This window comes from Onychostoma macrolepis, chromosome 02 (assembly GCF_012432095.1).
Source record: "Onychostoma macrolepis isolate SWU-2019 chromosome 02, ASM1243209v1, whole genome shotgun sequence".
In the NCBI taxonomy this organism is placed as follows: domain Eukaryota; kingdom Metazoa; phylum Chordata; class Actinopteri; order Cypriniformes; family Cyprinidae; genus Onychostoma; species Onychostoma macrolepis.
Genome location: NC_081156.1, coordinates 10,586,256 through 10,608,506, shown reverse-complemented (window position 1 = coordinate 10,608,506; position 22,251 = coordinate 10,586,256).

The window sequence follows — 22,251 nt, the reverse complement described above, 5'->3', positions numbered from 1 at the left end:
TGGCACATTAATAAAACAACCTGAATCTCAGTGAATATGTGCCTCACATACATGATACATATATGTATAGAAAGCTTGACATGTCTACTTTTAAACAAACCAATTCAAATTGAAAACAAATATTCTCTGATTAGGCCTATACAATCTGTACGAAAGTAAGGAGAGGTATAGTTTCTCCTGTAATGTGATCCGCCTCACACTGAGCACTCTGTTCACATGTTAATGATCTGAGATCAGCCAGATAAACATGTAGATGCCCCTGAAAAATGCCATCAAAATGTCAAGCTTCATCATAGAATTTAGCCTACTTTCTTTTTCTGCGCGTTGGATGGTGGCACGCTACACGGGTGAAGACACACTCTGGACAGCGAGGTCTCTTCTCGGAGTGACTCAGATGACGAATGTTTGAAGAAGAGCCACTAATATAATTCCTGACAGTAGCCTTTTATTCTTAACTTCATGAGTTAAAATGTTGCTCGGCTATATATAAAAAGCTACATATTTTGAGTTGGACTTTTCCAAACAGGCTATTGTAAGACTAAAATCTGCTAGTATTCAGAGTAAAATATTGGTTGAAATATGAAATATCTCTTTACAGGCCACTTTTAGTTTTAAATGTTGTACAAGGCGTGCATATAAACTACTGTATGCTATATATAAACATAAATATGATAATAAACTATGATATCCCTTATGAAAATTAAAGTTGGTTTTACTATAGTAAAAGTGTGGTAACCATGTTTTTTTTTGTTTTTTTTTGCAGGTTACCATTTCTGTAATGGCAGCTTTTCTGCAAACACCATGGTATTTATTTAGTAAAACCATGGTTAATTTTCGAAAGGGATATCGATGTTTAGATAATATTTCGGTACATTTATGTAGCTGAATCACAATAAAGCTCATCTGAACTTAAACTAGTTTGATTATAGTAGCCTATTTATAATTAGTTTAGCCTACTCCTTTCAGTATGTTGTCTATGTGTAGTTTTATACTTGTTTAACCCTTGTGCGTTCTTCATTTTGGGTTGTGCACTTATGGTCTTTGGGGTCTCCAGTCTTACAAAATGTAATTTTGTAGCAAAATAGTTGGTTTTTTTTTTTAAACCAATGTAATTTTACTCTGTTTATTAATGTTTTTACTCCACATTTGTGTAGTTTTTGGAGGATTTATGATATTTTTTAAAATGTATATAAATAAATTAAAAAATATTTTTTATATAGGTTTTTATACAAAAAACAGCTTTTTATGTAAATTTCACTTAATAAAAGACCCACATTTCTAACTTTCATTCATGGGGATAACGTGGATCATTTGACATGGTTTAGTGTAAAATTTTTGTCCATATTTTGGAAATTGCAGTTTCAAAAGTAAAAATTATGATTATTTGATTGTGTGTGTGTGTGCATTGTCGATGTGTCAGTATCACCAATTTATTTTTGTGGTGGCTCTGCATATAGAACTTTAGCATCACAGTTTATTCACGGACGCTGGAGAGGACGCTGGCGTTTGCTGTTCGCCGCTTCTCCGCCGTTTCTTTTCTGTTTAAACAGCCGTCTGAAAAAGTTTGAAAGTCATCTATTTAAGTTTTTGTTTTTGTATAGTTTGTTATCAAACTAAAGACTGTTTATTTTACTGCTACCCTGTTCAACATCAGCAGATTGTTCGTCAGTGGGTAAATACCTGGAACTGTTTGTCGTCTGCTGCTACTACAAGGTTTACTCCCTGGGCAGCCTTTCAGCTGTTCCAACTGTGGTGACTCTTGTACTACATTGCCATGTCATGGCCAGTTTTTTTGTTGCACTTGACAATTTTGACAGTCTCTGTTTGGCAAATGGCTAGCTCCAGCCGAATCCATTTGGTGACCGATATGAGGCTTAAGTATTCCATCCCGCAGCTGCTAAATTTTAACAACTACACTGTCACTGTGGCTCCAGCGTGCATTGCAGCCATCAAAGGACTTGGACTCCTGCGCCAACCGCGTTACATCCACAGAAGTTCTCGTCGAAAGTTCGTCTACCATCAGTCTGACTGCTCTGCCTCGGAGATTTCATCCATCTGGACCGATGTCGCACGTTTGTCACGTCATCACAGCAACATCGCTCTCGATGTTAGTAAGATGGGAATCACCGCGAGACTTCACAATGTTAAGCTGGACCGCACGGGAAATAACGTGAGATCACTTTACATCGAGCAGGACATAAAACGTGGAGTGGATTTCAGTGTACTACGGCCTCTACAGAGATGCATTATTTCACCAATGCTCAAAATCGAACTGTTTAATGCACAATCCCTCACAAATAAGTCATCCTTTATTCAAGACCATATCATGGAAAAGGGTTTGGACTTGATGTGCTTAACAGAAACATGGCATAAGCCAGAGGTTTACTCCGCACTAAATGAAGTCTGCCCCCCCGGTTACAGCTATCTGGAGAAAGCCCGCACTACTGGTCGTGGCGGTGGCTTAGCTGTAATATATCGACAGCAAGTAGAGCTATACCCCCTCCCTTTGCCAGCACTGTCCTCGTTTGAATGTTTTGCATTTAAATGTAAACCTCCTTTTCCTATGACAATACTTCTCATTTACCGGCCCCCTAAACTAAACTCAGTGTTCATCTCAGAGATTCATGACCTTCTTACAACACTTTGCTCTACCACTGGTAATATTTTAATACTTGGAGATTTTAATATTCATATAGATACTCCCTCCTGCAATTTTGCTGTCGAGTTTTTGCAATTATTGGACTGCCTTGATCTCCAACAACATGTTGATGTCCCCACACATTCTAGGGGCCACACATTGGATTTGGTTATCTCAAACTTTGCCCCCATTAGTAATCTTCTGGTGTATGACCTAGGTGTATCTGACCATAATGTAATTTCAATGGAGTTGCCACTCCCTTGTTCCCTAACCAAAGAGAAGCGCCAAATGTGTTTCAGGAATTTGAATAAGATAAATCTAGACTCTTTAGCTATAGATCTTCAGCATCTCTCCTCTGCTGATTTTTCTTCTGTTACTGAGTCAGTTGACTTTTACAATAGATCTTTGAGCAGTCTCTTAGATCTCCATGCACCGGTCAGAACTAGAACTGTCACCTTCTCCCGTTTCAGCCCCATGGTTTACCTGTGAGCTGCGAAAGATGAAGGCAGCCGGACGAGTCCTTGAGCGGCGTTTTAAAGTTACAGGACTCAATGTTCACAGGCAGGCCTACAGAGAGCATCAGAAGGCTTATGCAAAATCTTTGAGAGATGCTAGGTCACGATTTTATTCTGGTATTATTAATAATAGCCTTGGAAACTCAAAGCAGCTATTCTCTACTATAAATCAAATACTTAAACCGCAAACTCATCCTCTCTTAGAAGCTACAAAGGAGAGATGCGACAGTTTTATTACTTTTTTCAGAACAAAGGTAGATACAATCCGCTCTTCTCTGTCTAGTTCCTCTGCTCTGCCTGCTTTGAATGCCGATTTTCAGCCTGAAACTACCCAGCCTTTCTGCTGTTTTTTTGACATCTCACAGCGAGAGATTGAGGACAGAATCAGAAAGATGAAACCATCAACTTGCGCCTTGGACCCTTTTCCTACAGCCCTGGTGAAATCTAATCTTTGTGCCATAAGTCCCCTGATTACTAAGGTTATAAATCATTCCCTTCAGACTGGTCATGTACCACTTGAACTGAAAACTGCTGTCATCAGACCACACCTCAAAAAACCAACTTTAGATCCAGAAGTCTTTGCCAACTACAGGCCCATCTCTAACCTTCCATTCCTTTCTAAAGTGCTGGAAAAAATAGTTGGTGCACAACTTCAGACCCACTTAAAACAAAACAATTTGTTTGAGAAATTACAGTCTGGTTTCCGCTCTGGCCACAGCACCGAAACCGCTGTGGTGAGGGTCACAAACGACCTGCTGATGGCAGCAGACGCTGGTTCTCCATCTCTTCTCATCCTCCTGGATTTGACTGCAGCATTCGACACTGTGGACCATAATATCCTTTTGTATCGTTTACGTCACACCATCAGTCTCTCTGACTCTGTCTATAACTGGTTTTCATCCTACCTTACTGGGAGAATGGAATATGTTGCTCTGGGAGAGGCTAAATCCGTGACACGCAATGTCACCTGTGGTGTCCCTCAAGGCTCAGTGCTTGGCCCTCTTCTGTTTATACTATATATGCTCCCTCTCGGTCATGTCATCAGCCGGCATGGAATATCTTTTCACTGTTATGCTGATGACACTCAACTTTACCTTAAGATCAACTCATCCACTTCTGCCACCCTATCATCTTCCACCATGACTACCTGTTTGGAGGAGGTAGAAGTCTGGATGACCCAAAATTTCCTGAAGTTAAACAGCTCAAAGACTGAAGCCATTCTAGTAGGCACCCCACACCAGATCCAGACATCTGTAATTTAAATGATTAACTTTTCTGGCAAAAATACTCCACTCTCAACATCAGTTATTAATTTGGGTGTTAAAATGGACTCTCATCTCACCTTTGAGGCTCAACTGTGCAAGACTTCCTTTTTCCATCTTAGGAATATTGCTAGACTTCGTCCAATGCTCACTCTAGCAGATGCGGAAAAGCTTGTCCATGCCTTTGTTTCCTCCAGGCTGGACTACTGTAATGCGCTCCTCATTAGGATCCCTGGCAAAAGCCTACAGAAATTGCAGTACATTCAGAATAGTGCTGCTCGGATCCTGATGAGGGCGCACAAATACGATCATATCACACACATTTTAAAATCACTACATTGGCTTCCTGTTTCATTCAGGATTGTTTACAAGGTCTCTCTCCTTACCCATCAGTGCATCCATGGCGACGCCCCATCATATCTTAAGGAACTCCTTACTCCACAAACTTCCAAACGTACACTCCGTTCTGCTTCAACATATATTTTAAAAGTCCCTAGGACCAAGCTTTGCACTATGGGAGATCGGGCTTTCTGCTCAGCTGCTCCAAGTCTGTGGAATGCTCTTCCTGATCATTTACGGACTCCACAATATGTCGATGTTTTTAAACGTGGTCTCAAAACCTACCTTTTTAGCAAAGCCTTTGATTGAATTTTTGTATATATTTTGTAATATTTCTTCTTGTTTTAATCTGTAGCACTTTGGGATTCTGTGTGAATATAAAGTGCGTTATAAATAAAATTTATTATTATTATTATTATTTCGGATTATTTTATTTGACAAATTATAAAAGAGCAGTTTTTTTTAGTCTCACAAATTTATTCCTCTGTGTTTGTGTGTGTGACTGTATGTGTGTTCACAGCATGATCATTTTGCAATATTGGAAGTATGACACTTCATTTCTGTCCATGTGTGTTCTGTGTTGTTTCTGATTTTGAGGATGAATTTTGTCCATTTTCTATGCAGGGTCTCTTCAAATAAAATAATCCAAAACGCAAAACCACCACAAAAATAAATTGGTGACACTGACACATCGACAATGCGCGCGCACACACACACACACACACACACACGAATAAATTTGTCAGACCATAAAAACTGCTTTCTTATAACTTGTCAAATAAAATAATCCAAAATGCAGAACCACCACAAAAATAAATTGGTGACACTGACACATCAACAATGTACACGAACGCACGCACACACGCACACTTAAAATTATATGAAAAACAGATGATTGAAATAAATGATAAACTCTAAAGACTCCAACCTTTCTCTTTGTAACATCTTGTTGAGGTTTGATTCAAATCATAATGTAACATTATTGAAAATTTGATTTTTTTCAGTTCTAAAAATGCAAAACTTTGACAAAAATCATTTTTATTGTTATAATTGTGATTTCACAATATGTAGATATGAATCCAACTGAAAAAAACTTGTGAAAAGATATCTTTCAGTTGGTCAAATAGCAAATAGTAAATAGTGGAGCTCTGCAGCCATCTAGTGGTAAAAATTATAATTTTTTACTTTTGAAACTGTAATGACCAGTAATATGGGCAAAAATTTTACACTAAACCATGTGAAATGATCCATGTTATCCCCATGAATGAAAGTTAGAAATGTGGGTCTTTTATGAAGTGAATTTGACATAAAAATATATAAAAGAAAATATATATTTTGTTAAAAAAATTACATTTTGTTGCCTGGGGTCTCTAGAGACCCCAAAGACCATAAGTGTAACTTTTTTTTTCACACTAACATAAAATCAAGAAATCATTCCAATTTTATTTTTTATTTGTAGATCTAGAAAGTTTTGACGACCGTACAAAGTCTCATGCCATTTGGAAAAAGAGAACATTTTTTTAAAATTTAGCAAACTTCATTTGCGGGTCAAAAAGACCCCGAAGAACGCACAAGGGTTAAACTTTTACTGCAGAGGTAGCCTACAACATTTCTCAACACTGTAGGCTATGTCTCAACATATATAGCAGAATGAAAATAAATCTTACTTGACCATAACGTAAAAATAACATTCATTTTTGGTACACAGTTGTCGCTATCCAAAATACATCTGCATTTTAGTATTACAATATATTGTGACAATTTATTGTTATACCCCTGCATTTTTTTGAATGTTGACCAATTGTATCAACATATGTAGCCTATATATTCTATATCCCGCGATCCAAAAGAGGATGAGAGGTACAGAGAATGGATCAGTTTTTATAGAGAAAGACTGCCTAGTTAAATGTTTAGCCATGTCACTACTGATTTTTGAACTAATCAATCATGTTAACAACTTTACAGCACTTAATTTCACTCACTAACATTGTAGTGGGGACGCTTTGTGAAAACACCTAGGCTAAATGGTTAATTATAGATATAGTAAGACAGAAACTCACCTGTTCCCCACTCATGTTGGTCTGCTGTATTCCCTGAAAAGGTAAAAAGGTGTTTCAGGTCTCGAGAGACTAGCGTAAATTGACCAACAGCGCCATCTGCTGTTTTTGGATTGCATTTGTGAGAAAATCTGTTTGCACACATGTGAGAAAATCTGCCTGCATGCATTTGTGACAAAATCAAGTCACATTTCGTCATAAAAAGGCGAATGAGTCTCACAGTTGTAACACACAATACATATTTGTCCATACCTCTGCATTTTCTCTCAAATAGAGTTTTGTTTTTGCAAATCAGTTTGCGTTTGTTTGAAAGTTGAGTTTTTCTGTGCAAAGCAGATTGTGTTTATTTGCAAAACACTGGATTTGTTTGATGAATATTGGCACAAAATTCGCTCCATACGAGGAGAAGAATGGCAGATAATTGCCAAATGATGATGTGTGAAGCTTGTCGCATCAAACAAAAAAGGCTTGACACTGTAAAGGTGCTTCAGCTAAATATTTATTTCATAATGAATACTTAAGCAATGTACTTATTTCAGTTTAAAAAATAAATAAATACATTTACGAAGTTGTCACCATTCTATTTTTGCTTTGTCAGTATGGTGTATGTTTAACGAGATAAATGTTATATAAATATAAATATCAGTTCTTAAGTTCTTTAAGTAAATCCTGCGTTAATGAGGTTGCGCTTCCTATTGGTTGCGCCGGTGGCGCTATTGCCCAATGAGCTCTAACAGTCTGCAGCAGAGCTATGGAGAACTGCTGTGGGTGAGTCGTTTTTGTTGTAGCTCCAAACTAAAAGTAAAAAATATCGTTTCATGTGAAATGTTAGACACAGGTTGAATAGTATTGAACATCATAGACATTGATTGAATTGTAGAGTGTGTTTTCTGTTTACATATGTGTTATTTTGAGAAAAAAAAATTCAGTTTTGATGTACTCTTTTCCACATGCTCCATTTTGCCATGTGTTAATGAAGTGAAACATATTCTGAATAGGGGGAACTATAACGTGACTGAATTTTCCATTTGTCTCCTACTGCTCTGTGTGTAAGTAATTATTTCTTTATCATATAGTGTTTACAATTTACTCTGCTTATTCAGTTGTGCATTTCCTGTATTTTTAAGTAAATGTTTTGTGCTAACTGTGTTTTGTAAAGCACTTTATTTTATTAACTTCTCATACATACAGAGTTCCATAAAATGGATGATGTAAGCTGTGTAATTTATGTTCCTCATATTATCCACTACTTTATATTTCGTTTTTCTGTTAATGTTATTCATGCTTGATTTAAAATGTCTTATATGATCACAAAGCAATAAGTTTAATAAGAAAAAGACAGAAGGAAAAGACAACACTGAATTGTTTAGAAAAAAATGTCTGTTTCATTGTCATAGAAATTTACACATTTCAGATTCCTGTATTATTTTTGTCTGTTTAGTTTATAACGCCATATTGTTTACTGTTATATTAAGTGCAGCAGAGCTATGGAGAACTGCTATGGGCATCAAATAAATTCTGACATCATCCATGTCCAGAGTGTGAGTGCTGATGAAGGGTGGGACAAACCGGGTCAGATAAAGACAAAAAGGTCACATATGAAGTGTAGATTGATGTGGGGAAAAAAGTCATTTAAAACAGTTTAACATAAGGCAGCAACATAACAAAATGTGGAAAAAATGAAGGCGTATGAATACTTTCGCAAGGCACTGCAAATGTAGTATTGAGCAGATAAATCACAGAGGTCACTGAATCTTGTCTGGATGTCCCAGGTGAAAAAGACGTAGTATTAAAGGTATTAAAAATATACTTGAAATTCAAGTAGTATGTTTATAATACATTTGTATTCCCAACATGCTTATTTGAAGTGCATTAAAAATATATTGAATTGCATTTTAATATATTTCTAAAAAGTATACTAGAAATACTTTGGTAATAAATATATGCTTAATTACACTATTAAGGAATATGCTAAACACAAGCACATTATTACTATATTTCTAAAAAGTATAGTAGAAATACTACGTTAATACATATATTCTTAGTTACACTTTTAAGGAATATACTAAACACAAGCATACTTTTAGTGACGTTTTAGTGTATTTACAAAAACAAAACAAAAAACACTTATGTTACTCTTACTTATAGTATATTTTATGTGTACTTTGTGTAAGAACATAACAAAATGATTACACTTTTAGTAGGTTTTTAATGTACTTTATATTGCAGTAGGCCTACACATGGTTATATTTTAAATATGTATGTATTTATAATTTTAATATTTGGAAAAGTACGATATTTTGAAAAACATTTTTAACATTTACAATGTACAAACCTTTGTCAAATATTATTAACCATTGCAATATTTAAAAAATGTTTATGTATGATTAAGCTGTTGTTCATTACATGATACATTAATTGTAATAAGCTAGGTGTTTATAAATTTGTTCAAGCTTGATGCCTTTATTTTCTAATATATATTTCTGAAATTTCCACAAGGATTTCAACATCATATCTGAAGTGAGCAAAAAAAAAAAAAAAAAAACCTTATTTGTGTTTAAATTCAAACAACACATTGGTTCCAGAGCCATTGAACGGCTCTGATTGGTTCGTATGATAATGAGCTCACAGAAGAGAGCTTCATAAATCAAATATGATGTGTGTGCAAATGTCCCTTGAATGTGCATATAAGTCTAAATTTAAACAGTATTATATAGAGCGATCGTGTCTCTTTAGGGTGCTTGGAGGAAACCACAATTCATATGGATTACTTTGGCGATATTTTTTTGCGATTAACTTTTTGAAACGTGAACATCTTTGATGAATCTTTTCATCGGAGGAACATAAATCTCTCAGATTTCATTAAAATATCTCCGCTTTTCTTTCGAAGATGAATGAAAGTCTTAGATGGTTTGGAGCATCTTAAGGGTGAGTGATGACATAATTCAAATTGTTTTGGGGGAACTATGAAATTAATTAGAAAATATAGCGGTATGTTCTTATTTTTACCAGCTTCTGCGAGCGTGTATGACGTCTGGCTTTTGGCGTTCCGATTTCTTTGATTTTTAATTCATTTTCTTTGGGGTGGAGGATTGTTCATTTGATGATGGGAGCCGGCGCACAGACTTCGTGGTTGCTCCGTGTGAGTTCTGTCTTCTTTTCTTCCTTTTTTTCTTTTCTTCCTAGGTTTTTTTGTTTTGTTTTTTTCTCCTTTCGTCTTTTTCTTTTGAATATTTGTGTATTGTTGATTGTGATGTAACCCAGCATTGTTTGTTTTATGATGGAACTGTGACTTCATTTGATTGTGACTTTTTTTATTTACTTCTGTTCATAAGATTTATTTATTTGTTTTTGATTTTCTTTCAGGAGCTGGGGTCAGGATCTTTTGTTGTGGCGGTGCTGCTTCAACACTTGCCGTGGGACAATTTTGATGTGTGTGATCGGAGTGTGCAGTGGCGTGTGTGGAAGTGTGCTTTTGGATAACTAGCACTGGTGATCACTTCTGTGGGAAACCTTAACCTTATAATTAGTCCTTATGTAACATGTTTGCCTGTGGTTGTATTTTTCTTTGTGTGTGAATTCTTGTTGTTTATGTAATTTGTTTTGTGTATTTTGATTTATTATTGAAGTGTCATTGGAGAGAACTGCCAGGGGTGGCATCGTATCATTGAGACTATTTTAAGCGATTTTATTATTTTTATTTTTTTATTTTATTTTTATTTTTTTTCTCTATCTCCTTGAATTAACTGTTAATAAATTTTGTATTTTTATACGATACCTATGTTTCTTACCTACTTTTGTACAAGAGAGGCAAACCTGTGTGACCTAATAACGAACTTTGGGGTTTATTTCTATTTCCTGGGTCAATTTTCCCCAGGTGGCGTAGTCGAATTTTCTACAAGTAGATGAACTTGGGCTTGTGTGTTAAAACCTGTAATGCTCTGTGCCACATGAGCAGTGTAGCATATTTGTTCTAAGTGAGATGAACATAATTAATCATAACGGGTTGTTATCAATTATATATCCATCTTCAGGAATTAACTGGGTTTTGCATGGGTTTTGTGGGTGCGTAAAGTAAAGCATCCTGGTGAGTAAAGCATCCTGGTGCATGTTTAATGCGTAGATTCCTGATGAATTCCTTAGGAGTGAAAACTTCGTCATTCCAGCCATGGGTTGATTAGTCCGAAGTGAATCGACAAAGTTACTGAACTTAAAACTGCCAGAAGATCGGACTCCCCCCGGAAGGGGAGTCGTGAGGTTTCCAAGGTGATAAGTGTGTCTCCAGGGCACCGAAAGTAAAAAGAGAAGAGTTGCCTTTTGGGTGTGGGAGAGGTTTTATCTGGTGTCCCTGTAAAACCCATTTTGGTTAGTTTGACCAATAACAAGGCACATAGTTTCAGCGGGAAAGTGTTTCTTTGTCGCACTTGACACCTCATTTGCATGTTTTACGACTGATCTGGAGACTGGTGTAATTTTCCCCACAGTACAGTAAAAATAGTATGATGCATTTCATGATCACATAGTGTACATCATTGTGTGAGGAATAAAGAGCAGATCATTTTGATATCAAGAAAGAGACATCAAAAAGGTATTAAACCAGAGATACACTCATACACCTGAATATGAGTGTTTAGAGCTTACTAATACGAATAACGAGTGGTAACTTGGCTAATATAATAAGAAAACATACAAACAACACATGCATATACCAGATACATTTGTAACTGATTAATTATGGTCTAAATAAGAAAATGCCTCTATGTGTGTGTTATATATCTTGTAATCATGGGGGTAGTCCGCTGGTCAGCCAGGCCTGGTACCGAGGGTCATTTAGTTCTCTTGGAATGTGTTTGAAGTCCGATGGAGAGAAAAGACAGTTGATCTGTTTAGCATCTTTTTGACAGTTGGGGGACAACCTTTGGCAATTTAGCACCCATATGACGGTAGAATGTGGGGCCAGGCTGTGAATTATATGCAAATGTAAAAAGGCTAAAAGGGTCTCTTAAGACCTAAAGTCCCAACGACCATCAAGGATCATAAGCAGATGTTACAGCAGTGAGGATGGAGAAGTCCACAGCAGCATCTTGGAAATGATCCAGTGTAATGGATGAGATGCTCCATCACTCCACCTGCCCTTACTGTCTCATCTGAACCGGATGTTGCTGTGGTCTCTTCATCATCAGTGAGCCCAGAGCCAGCGAGAACACCTAGAGAAAGACCAAAAGACACTGATGTGATTTTGGTCAAGTTTGTTCTGCTGTTTTCTGTTCAAGGTCATGACGCTTCTGAACATCAGGCTCTATTAACTGATATTGTATGAACAGAATCCAGCAGGACAAACTTGACCAAAATCACCATTTGTGTTCAGAAAAGGAAAAACACAAGGATTGAACAGCATGGAGGAGAGTAAATAATGGCTGAATTTATGTGTTGAGATGAACTAACCCTTTTAAAGTCCCAAATAGAAATTGTATGAAATATATGTATGCATTTATATTATAGTAGTACCTTGAAGAAATAAACTTAAAATAAACAGCTTTATTGAGAGTTTGTGCCCGAGACACAAAAAAGCATTTACAAAAATCACATTTACATTTACGCATTTGGCAGAGACTTTTATCCCAAGTGACTTACAGTGCTCTTATTACAGGGACCCCCTGTCAGGGAGTCTTAGTCACCACAGACTCCGCCCCCAATGCTCACCAGATCTCAATCACCTGACTTCTGATTCCACACACCGGTCCATGCTCATTACCCCTATATCAGTGCACAGTTCCCACAGCTCAGTGTCTGGTCTACCATTTGCTATGCCAAACCTACCCGCCTCCTTACCTGGATACTTGGCTCGCTTCTGCTCCAACGACTCAAGTCCCGCTGCTCCATCGCTCCTCTGCTCCTTGGATTACCTGAAACACAAAGACTATATCATGACACAGATAAGAACCTTGATCCCATTCCATTACCCAATCACTCACTATTGGACTGGTTGATTCATTTCACTTACCTCTGCTTCCTTGGTGTGATTGCTGACACCCCCAATCCCCCTGCAGCTAACTGGAGTAAAGACAACGGTGGTGATTACTGCGGAGATCGATCCAGCAACCTTCTGCTTACCAGTTCACTACACCACAAAAGTAATGAAGCTATATTACAACCTGAATTCCGGAAATGTTGGGACGTGTTTTTAAATTTGAATAAAATGAAAACTGAAAGACTTTCAAATCACATGAGCCAATATTTTATTCACAATAGACTATAGATAACATAACAAATGTTTAAACTGAGAAATTGTAAAATTTTATGCACAAAATGAGCTCATTTCAAATTTGATGGCTTAAACAGTTTGAAAACGTCTTGGCATCAAGGTTATGAGTTTCTGGAGTTTTGGTGTTGGAATTTGGTCCCATTCTTGCATGATATAGGTTTCCAGCTGCTGAAGAGTTTGTGGTGGTCTTTGACGTATTTTTTGTTTAATGATGCGCCAAATGTTCTCTATAGCTGAAAGATCTGGACTGCAGGCAGGCCAATTCAGCACCCGCACTCTTCTACTAAGAAGCCATGCTGTTGTAATAGCTGCAGTATGTGGTTTTGCATTGTCCTGCTGAAATACACAAGGCCTTCCCTGAAATAGTTGTCATCTGGAGGGGAGCATATGTTGCTCTAAAACCTTTATATACACCTTTCAGCATTGATAGTGCCTTCCAAAACATGCAAGCTGCCCATACCATATGCACCCCCATACCATCAGAGATGCTGGCTTTTGAACTGAACGCTGATAACATGCTGGAAGGTCTCCCTCCTCTTTAGCCAAGAGGACATGGCATCTGTGATTTCCAACAAGAATGTCAAATTTGGACTCGTCTGACCATAGGACACTTTTCCACTTTGAATCAGTCCATTTTAAATGAGCCTTGGCCAACAGGACACGACGGCGCTTCTGGACCATGTTCACATATGGCTTCCTTTTTGCATGATAGAGCTTTAGTTGGCATCTGCAGATGGCACGGCGGATTGTGTTTACCGACAGTGGTTTCTGGAAGTATTCCTGGGCCCATTAGTAATGTCAATGACAGAATCATGCCGATGAGTGATGCAGTGTTGTCTGAGGGCCTGAAGACCACGGTCTTCCAACAAAGGTCTTCAGCCTTGTCCCTTACGCACACAGATTCCTCCAGTTTCTCTGAATCTTTTGATGATGTTATGCACTGTAGATGATGAGATTTGCAAAGCCTTTGCAATTTGACGTTGAGGAACATTGTTTTTAAAGTATTCCACAATCTTTTTACGCACTCTTTCACAGATTGGAGAGCCTCTGCCCATCTTTACTTTTGAGAGACTCTGCCTCTCTAAGACATCCCTTTTATATCTAATCATGTTACAGACCTGATGTCAATTAACTTAATTAGTTGTTAGATGTTCTCCCAGCTGAATCTTTTCAAAATTTCTTGCTTTTTTAGCCCCTTGTTGCCCCTGTGCCAACTTTTTTGAGACCTGTAACAGGCGTCACATTTTAAATGAGCTCATTTAGTGATTAAAAGTGTAAAATTTCTCAGTTTAAGCAGAGCCAGATGAAGGTGGACACAGTGCTCAGCTGCTTCATCAGAATAAAGCTGCAGAATTGGCACACTGGTGTCACGAATCTGGTCTGTGAACTTCCATTCATTCACCACCAGAGGTCACTCACTCACCACATTGACTTTCACACCACACAACACAATGGACTACGTTTCCCATCAGCCATCTCACCAATTACACGCTCACCTGATCACACGCACACAGCTGATTCCCATTTCACCCCCTACTTAAGCCATGGACTTTCTCTGCATCACTGCCGAGTATTGTATGCATTATCGCTGCCCTACAGAGCCCCATTAGTTTTCCTAGTCTTGCCTTGCCTTGCCTTGCCTTGCCTTGCCTTGCCTTGCCTTGTTCGGATTGTTTCCCCTGCCTGGACTATTGCTAACGTTTTGGATTACCTCTCCTGTCTCGCCCCTTTGGATACTGTTCGCCGATCGTCGACCCACGCTTGTCTCTGTTTACTCTTTGTCTCGCCCATGTTATACCTGTTTGCCACCGTTTGACCCTGCCTGTTATGACCACGTCTCTTGTAAATAAAAGCTTGCACATGGATCCACAAGTCTCACGTCTCGTCAGTCCTGTTACAGAATACTCGGCCTCGCAAGGATCCAGCAGCTTTTCAAGTGGACACTGGCCAGGTACAGACACTACAGTAGTAGTGTACAGTAGTACACTACATAGTGTAGTCAACTAGGTATAGTAGTATTTATAGTATATGTATAGTCAGATGGTTAAACTGTTGTATAGCCCTATTGTGTTTTTTGTTTTTTTCCCCCATATTTGCATTGCTGTATGTGTATCTCATGTCTAACTAGTATGTAGCACCGTGGTCCTGCGAGACACGACATTTCGTTCCAATATATGTCCACACATGTAGCAGAATGACAATAAAGCTCAACTTGAACTTGAACTTGAACTACAAATATGTTATTAGCCCTGGAACAAGGCACACGATCACTCGAGGACTATATCCAAGAGTATCTGAACATTTCTGTTTATTCTAATCTGCCGGACTTTATTTTGATAGAGATTTTCTGCGATGGGATAAATAAGCCTTTACAGTCTGAACTTAGAGGGTCCGCGCGCATCGCTCGTGCAGTTCATGGACTATGCTTTGTTGTGTGTTGGCTCCTCATTCACTGTGGGTGTCGCAGAAGAGGAACGCGACACCGCGTCGGTGACTGAAATGGCGGACGCACCTGAGCACACTCACAAAATGGCGGCCAGAAAAATGCACCGTCACTTCTCAGTTAATTGTCATGAGTCAAGTCAAGTCACAGTGGCTATTTCTGAGTCAAATCAAGTCACACAAGCTACTCCAGAACCTGCTCACATCATGCCAGCCATTCAAGAGCTCCTTCACAACATGGCTGATATTCAAGAACTTCAGTGCAAGATAGCTGCCACTCAAGAGTCTCTTAGGAAGATGGCCGCCGTTCTAGAGTCCCATCACGTCTCAGCTGCTTTGCCAGAGTCTTGTCACATCTCAGCTGCTCTGCCAGAGTCTCACCATGTCTCCGTTGATCTTCACGAGTTAAGCCAAGTCAAAGCTGATCTTCATGAGCTAAGTCAAGTCACCGTTGATTGTCACGAATCAGGTCAAGTCAAAGCTGATCTTCACAAGCTAAGTCAAGTCACAGTTGCTGTTAAAGAGCCCAGTCAAGTCACAGTTGGTTGTCATCAACCGAGTCACGTCTCAACTGATCTCCCAGAATCCCTTCACGTCTCAGCTGATCTCACAGAGTCACCGCAGCACGTCACAGCTGTCCGTCCAGAGTCACAGCAGCACGTCACTGCTGTCTGTCCAGAGTCACTTCACGTTTCAGCTGATCACCTAAAGTCAAGTCATGTCACGGCTGTCCGTCCAGAGTCACAGCAGCACGTCGCAGCTGACCATCCAGAGTCACTTCACGCCTCAGCTGATCTCCTAAAGTCAAGTCACGTCACAGCTGCTCGTCCAGAGTCGCAGCACGTCACAGCTGACCGTCCAGAGTCGCAGCACGTCACAGCTGACCGTCCAGAGTCGCAGCACGTCACAGCTGACCGTCCAGAGTCACGTCACGTCTACGCTGACCTTCCAGAGTCACGTCACGTCTCCGCTGACCTTCCAGAGTCACGTCATGTCCGGGCTGACACATCCAGATCATCAAGGTCAGTCGCCAATTATTCCAGTTTGATGTCTAGTGTGAGGGATGTACCACTGGTGTCTGCACGCACGGCTGGTATCCCCAAACCCACTCACTCTAGCCCTCCTGTTCCTGAACTGATTCCCCTGTCTGAAGTGCTTCCCATGATAGGGATCGCATTTTGGTGTGTTTGGGCTGCATACACCACCACAGAACTCGCAGAGGTGGCAGTGTCCACTATGATGTCTCTAGAGGTGGTGGCTGACGCTGCAGATCCTCCTGAGGTTGTGGCACTCGCTGCTGGGTTCCCCGAAGTTATGGTGCCCGCTGCAGTTTCTCCAGAGGTGGCAGTGCATGCTGCAGAGCCTCCCGAGGCAGCGGTGCTCACTTCAGCTCCTTGTATGTTGGTAGCGCCCAGTAATGTACTCTCAATCTGTTGTGTTGCAGTCGATGAGACCATTACTGAACTCTCCCTGTGTCCTGTGTTTACCACTGTAGAACCTCCAGAGGTGGCGGCAACCGCTGCAGAACCTCCAGAGGTGTCAGCGGTATCTGTCAATGAACTCTCGTTCTGTCCTGTCACGGCTATGGAGGCCGTCAATGAACTCTCGTTCTGTCCTGTCACGGCTATGGAGGCCGTCAATGAACTCTCGTTCTGTCCTGTCATGGCTATGGAGGCCGTCAAGGAACTCTCGTTCTGTCCTGTCACGGCTATAGGGGCCGTCAATGAACTCTCGCCCTGCCCTGTCACGGCTCTGGAGGCCATCTGTGAATTCTCTGCCTGTCCTGTCACAACTAGAAGGGCTGTCACTGAACTTTTGCCCTGTCCTATCACGGCCAGGGAGGCCGTCTGTGAACTCTCTTCCTGTCCTGAACCAGCCATGGTGGCTGATTTTGAACTGTCTGTTTTGTCTGTCTCTGTCAAGAAATCTACCTCTAGTGAACAGTCTGTTTCCCCAGTTTCCATCCATAAATCCTATATTGAACTGCCTGTTTTGAGCCCAGAAACCGTAAATACACCCCATATCTGTCCTGTTAACCCTGTCATCGCCAAAGAAATCAGTAATGAACAGTCTGTCTATCCCATTTCTACCAATGCATTTATTTATGGACTGTCTGCCTACTCAGTTGCTCCCAGGAAAAACATTGATATACTTCCCATGTTCCCTACCTCAATCCTTGGGTCCGTGCATGTTCTTCCTGTTTCTTGTGTCTCAATGTTCCCTAGGTCCCAGTCTCTGCTGTGGATTCCAAATCTGTCGTGGAGGTCTCATGCCTTGTCTGCTCCGCACTGGTGGGCTCCTGCTCTGTCTGCTCCGCCATGGAGGTCTTCTGCCCTGTCTGCTCCGCCCTGGTGGGTTTCTGCTCTGCCTTGGGGGTCGTCTGCCCTGTCTGCTCCGCCCTGGTGGGCTCCTGTTTCGTCTGCTCCGCCTTGGTGCCCTGCTCTGCCGGCTTTGCCTCAGTTCCAGGTCTCTTCACTTCATCACGGACCTGGCCCTCCATCCTTCCCCCTGTTCCGCCTCCACTCCACCACCCTCCTGGATTGTTCTGAGTGGGGAGCGTCTGGAAGCCGCTCCTTGGGGGGGGGGGGGTGACCTGATCACACGCACACAGCTGATTCCCATTTCACCCCCTACTTAAGCCATGGACTTTCTCTGCATCACTGCCGAGTATTGTATGCATTATCGCTGCCCTACAGAGCCCCGTTAGTTTTCCTAGTCTTGCCTTGCCTGGCCTTGCCTTGTTCGGATTGTTTCCCCTGCCTGGACTATTGCTAACGTTTTGGATTACCTCTCCTGTCTCGCCCCTTTGGATACTGTTTGCTGATCGTCGACCCACGCTTGTCTCTGTTTATTCTTTGTCTCGCCCATGTTATACCTGTTTGCCACCGTTTGACCCTGCCTGTTATGACCACGTCTCTTGTAAATAAAAGCTTGCACATGGATCCACAAGTCTCACGTCTCGTCAGTCCTGTTACAACTGGTGTTCAAATGGCAATAGGATTTGGGTTCACCGCCTGTAAATACATCATTGTCAGGACAATATGTTTGAATAAAGCTTTGTTCCATGTGTCGTTGACTTGTATTTATTTATTTTAATGGTTACTTTTATTCATTCTTTTACTCGTATTCATGTTGCCTGTTGTTGTCAGTAAATAAAATATAATTGTTTCATTAACGTATGCATTAATTCATTACTTGACTGAAAATTGAAATGTAATCACCTTGGCGGCATTTGTCTAGTGTGTAGTCATGCATAGCTATGGCATATGAAAAAAAAACAAATTACATTTTGTTTGTTTTACAAAAAAATATAATTAATTATTGGTCAGCATTTATCATTATTATTGTTCATTATCAAGTGTTGGGGTGGGCTAGCAATGCTTTCTGAGGTAATCTTAGTTTCTAAGTGGTAATACTTACATTTTTTCGAGTGTAAAATCAACAGTCTTCTCCAAAGGCAAGATCTTTGAGCAGCTGATCAACGTCTCCTTTGCGCAGATATTGGTTGTCGTCGTAAGGTTGTCGTCAGTGCCGTCAAATGGGTGCCCTAAGCAGGATTGTATCGTTGTGCCCCCTTCCTCAAATATTATGGAAGTAAAAAAAAAAACACCTACTATAGTGGTCAAAATAGAACTTTAATAAAATATCAAATTAAATAAATAAATAAATTGTAATTCAATAGTATTATTTACAATAATTTTTTTTTTCAATTCAATTCAACTTTATTTGTATAGCGCTTTTCAAAATACAAATCGTTGCAAAGCAGCTTTACAGAAAATTTTAAGTTTCTACATTATATTTAGGAGTAGGTTATTAGTGGTGATGGCAGAAATGTACAGTAAAAAATTATGCAGTTAGTTACAAATTACATGTAATCAAAAAGATGGTGAACACTATTAACTGCAATGATTATATGTCGCGATTGAACTTTGCGATTAAGCAAAATGTAGTAGTTGTATATGTTGTTCCAGGGTTAGCATCATCTGAGGTCTTCTGGGGGTGTAATAAACAAACTACACTGTAACTAAACCCATTACGGCACGTAGAACGGCATGTCACAGTTTTAGTCGACTAAATCTACTGTAGATTTAGGGCCAAATTTACTAACAGCTTGCGCCAACGCAAACCATCTTTTGGTGTTAAAATATTACTGTCAGGATTGCCTCTGTGTATAAGGCAAGGCTCAAAAAGAAATGATTGATCCAGCCAGCGCGGAAGAACCCGACTTGTCTGCAGAAAGCCAAGCCCCAATCCAAGCCGAACACCCCCGGTGCGACTCCAAATGCAGATCCCGAGCCAAAAACTCCCCACCAAACACCAACGACTTGCACATATAGGTACAGTCATTTTAGACACCTCCAAAACTGTTGCAACAGAGATGGAAATACAATTTTTAAATACATGAATTGTTTCCATCCCTGCTGCCACAGCCCCGGAAGTGCCCTTTTCTGTTCTAAAGAAGGGGGTGTCCCAATATGTTTGTCCATATAGTGTATGTACAAGTCACTGGTGCTTGGCAAAGAGCCCCCGGCCCAGGATCCGCATCCAAAGCCACACCAGAGGTGCCCAGCCCGGACCAGGACCCGGCCCTCCGCAGACCAGCCAAGCTCCTCCAAGCTCCTAATGCGCAAGCGCACTAGTCTAACCTTCATCACGTAATGTATGCGTGCAGTCTGTAGGTGTGTTTTATTTGGTTTTTGTGATAAAACATTACTTATAATGTCAAACCCCACATCGTTAAAACAGCAATTATGATATTATCGCAGACGATACATAGCCTATCGCACACCTCTATCGAGAGATCAGTAGGAGCTAAACTAGGTTATTATAACGCCAACATGACATGAGTACAGTAATTCACGGTGAGTAATTCACCGTTATTCTGCAAAATACAGTGCAATTTATATAAAATGTATTGTGTCCTAAAGTAAAACATTCAGAAACTCGGTTTAATTCGTTTAGCGAATACTTACGTTAACTTATCAGAGGCAGTAATGTAATGTAAGGTAACGTTAATATATCATACCCAAGTTTTTATGTTGAAATTACTGAGACCTACACTCCGTTTAACTTAAACATGTCTTAATAAAGACAAAATCCTACAAAACAAATGAAATACTGTTTTACTTCATTGTTGTATGTATGTATTTATGTAGCACTATGGTCCTGAAAAGCACGACATTTTGTTCCACTGTCTGTCCCCACTTGAACTTGAAATTACAATTGTAGCTCTAGACAGTTACAGTACCTATGCCTATTATTTTATTAATAAAGTTGTCTGATTGATTTTATGGTCTCAAGCATTCAGAAATCAGCAATAGAAAATTAAGCAGATTTACTACAAAAACCATGGTTAATTTTTGTAAGGGTTGTGATGTCCACATGTTTTTTGTTGAAGAAATTATAGAGGCTGTGTCATCTTGTCACGGTCCTGTGCAGTACACACACAATATACACGAAGACGAAGGTTCAAAGGGAATAAGAGATTTAATATAACTTGCGATGAGGAGGTTCACACACAGGGTAACATCAACAATAACTGACAAACTTGAACTCAAAGTACAGCAACTAATATAGGGCAGATAACGAGGGGCAGACAGGTGAACACAATGAAGGTGATTAACTAATAATAGACAATGGCAGAAACTAGGTCACACAGAGCACATGGGGAGCAAAACACACACAAGACAGTCCAGGGGCGTGACACATCTATAGCAAAAAGTGGCCAAAAATTAAAGATTAAGTGGATATTTGAATTAAATGTTTGGTCAATAACCTATTAAACAAGGATATGATCGTCCTGTAAGTGTAACAGCAGCAATTACCAGGCCTTTGGCACCCTTTGCAGGCATTTGTAATAACATGTAATGTTGAAAAAAACAATAGAGACCATCACAAATGGTAATTGGTCACCTTCTATTAGTGGCTTGTTAAAACCAATTAAATCCTAATGGAATATGCCCCAAAACACAACACAGAAAACCATTTTTTAATGTTTTAATGGTTAAAAGCAGAGGTGGGTAGTAACGAGTTACATTTACTTCGTTACATTTACTTGAGTAAATTTTTTGGGTAACTTTTAGAGTATATTTAAAAATGGGTACTTTTACTCTTACTCAAGTACATTTTTAGTGAAAAAACGGTACTTTTACTTCGTTACTGTGGGCAACGCTCCTCTCGTTACTTTATCTTAATGCAGTACAAGTTAAAAATCCTTCAATTTATTCCAAGCGCGCAGTCTACTTTTTCTCTGGGCAATGAGCGATGCCCGTTCGCGAATGATTCATTCTTTTGAGTCAATTCTGTTCGAAGGCTTGATCAAACCAGTTGGCAGACCAGTGAATCGGTTCACGAATCAGTATGAATGATTCGTTCAGTTCCCTGCCGCACGTGCGGAGTCGTCTGAAGCGGTTCTCACTCAGAGTTGTAGAAGAGCGTTGAAGACGTGGCTTTGGATCAACAGTCAGTTGAAAGCAAAGGCTATGGTTTGCTAGCTATGAAGACCTTTATTAGATGAACACCGCGTGTTCTGTCGGTTCCACAGATATAGATTCGATTACAGTACACAATACTACTATGACATTACAGTTTGTTGTACATGTACCTTACACATTAAATACAATGTATAATTTATTCATTAAATAAGCAGAGTCACAGAGTATGAAATAAACACCCGATAACCCGTGTTAGTTCCAGGAGGAATGCCTTGCCTGGAGACAATTAATATTGATAT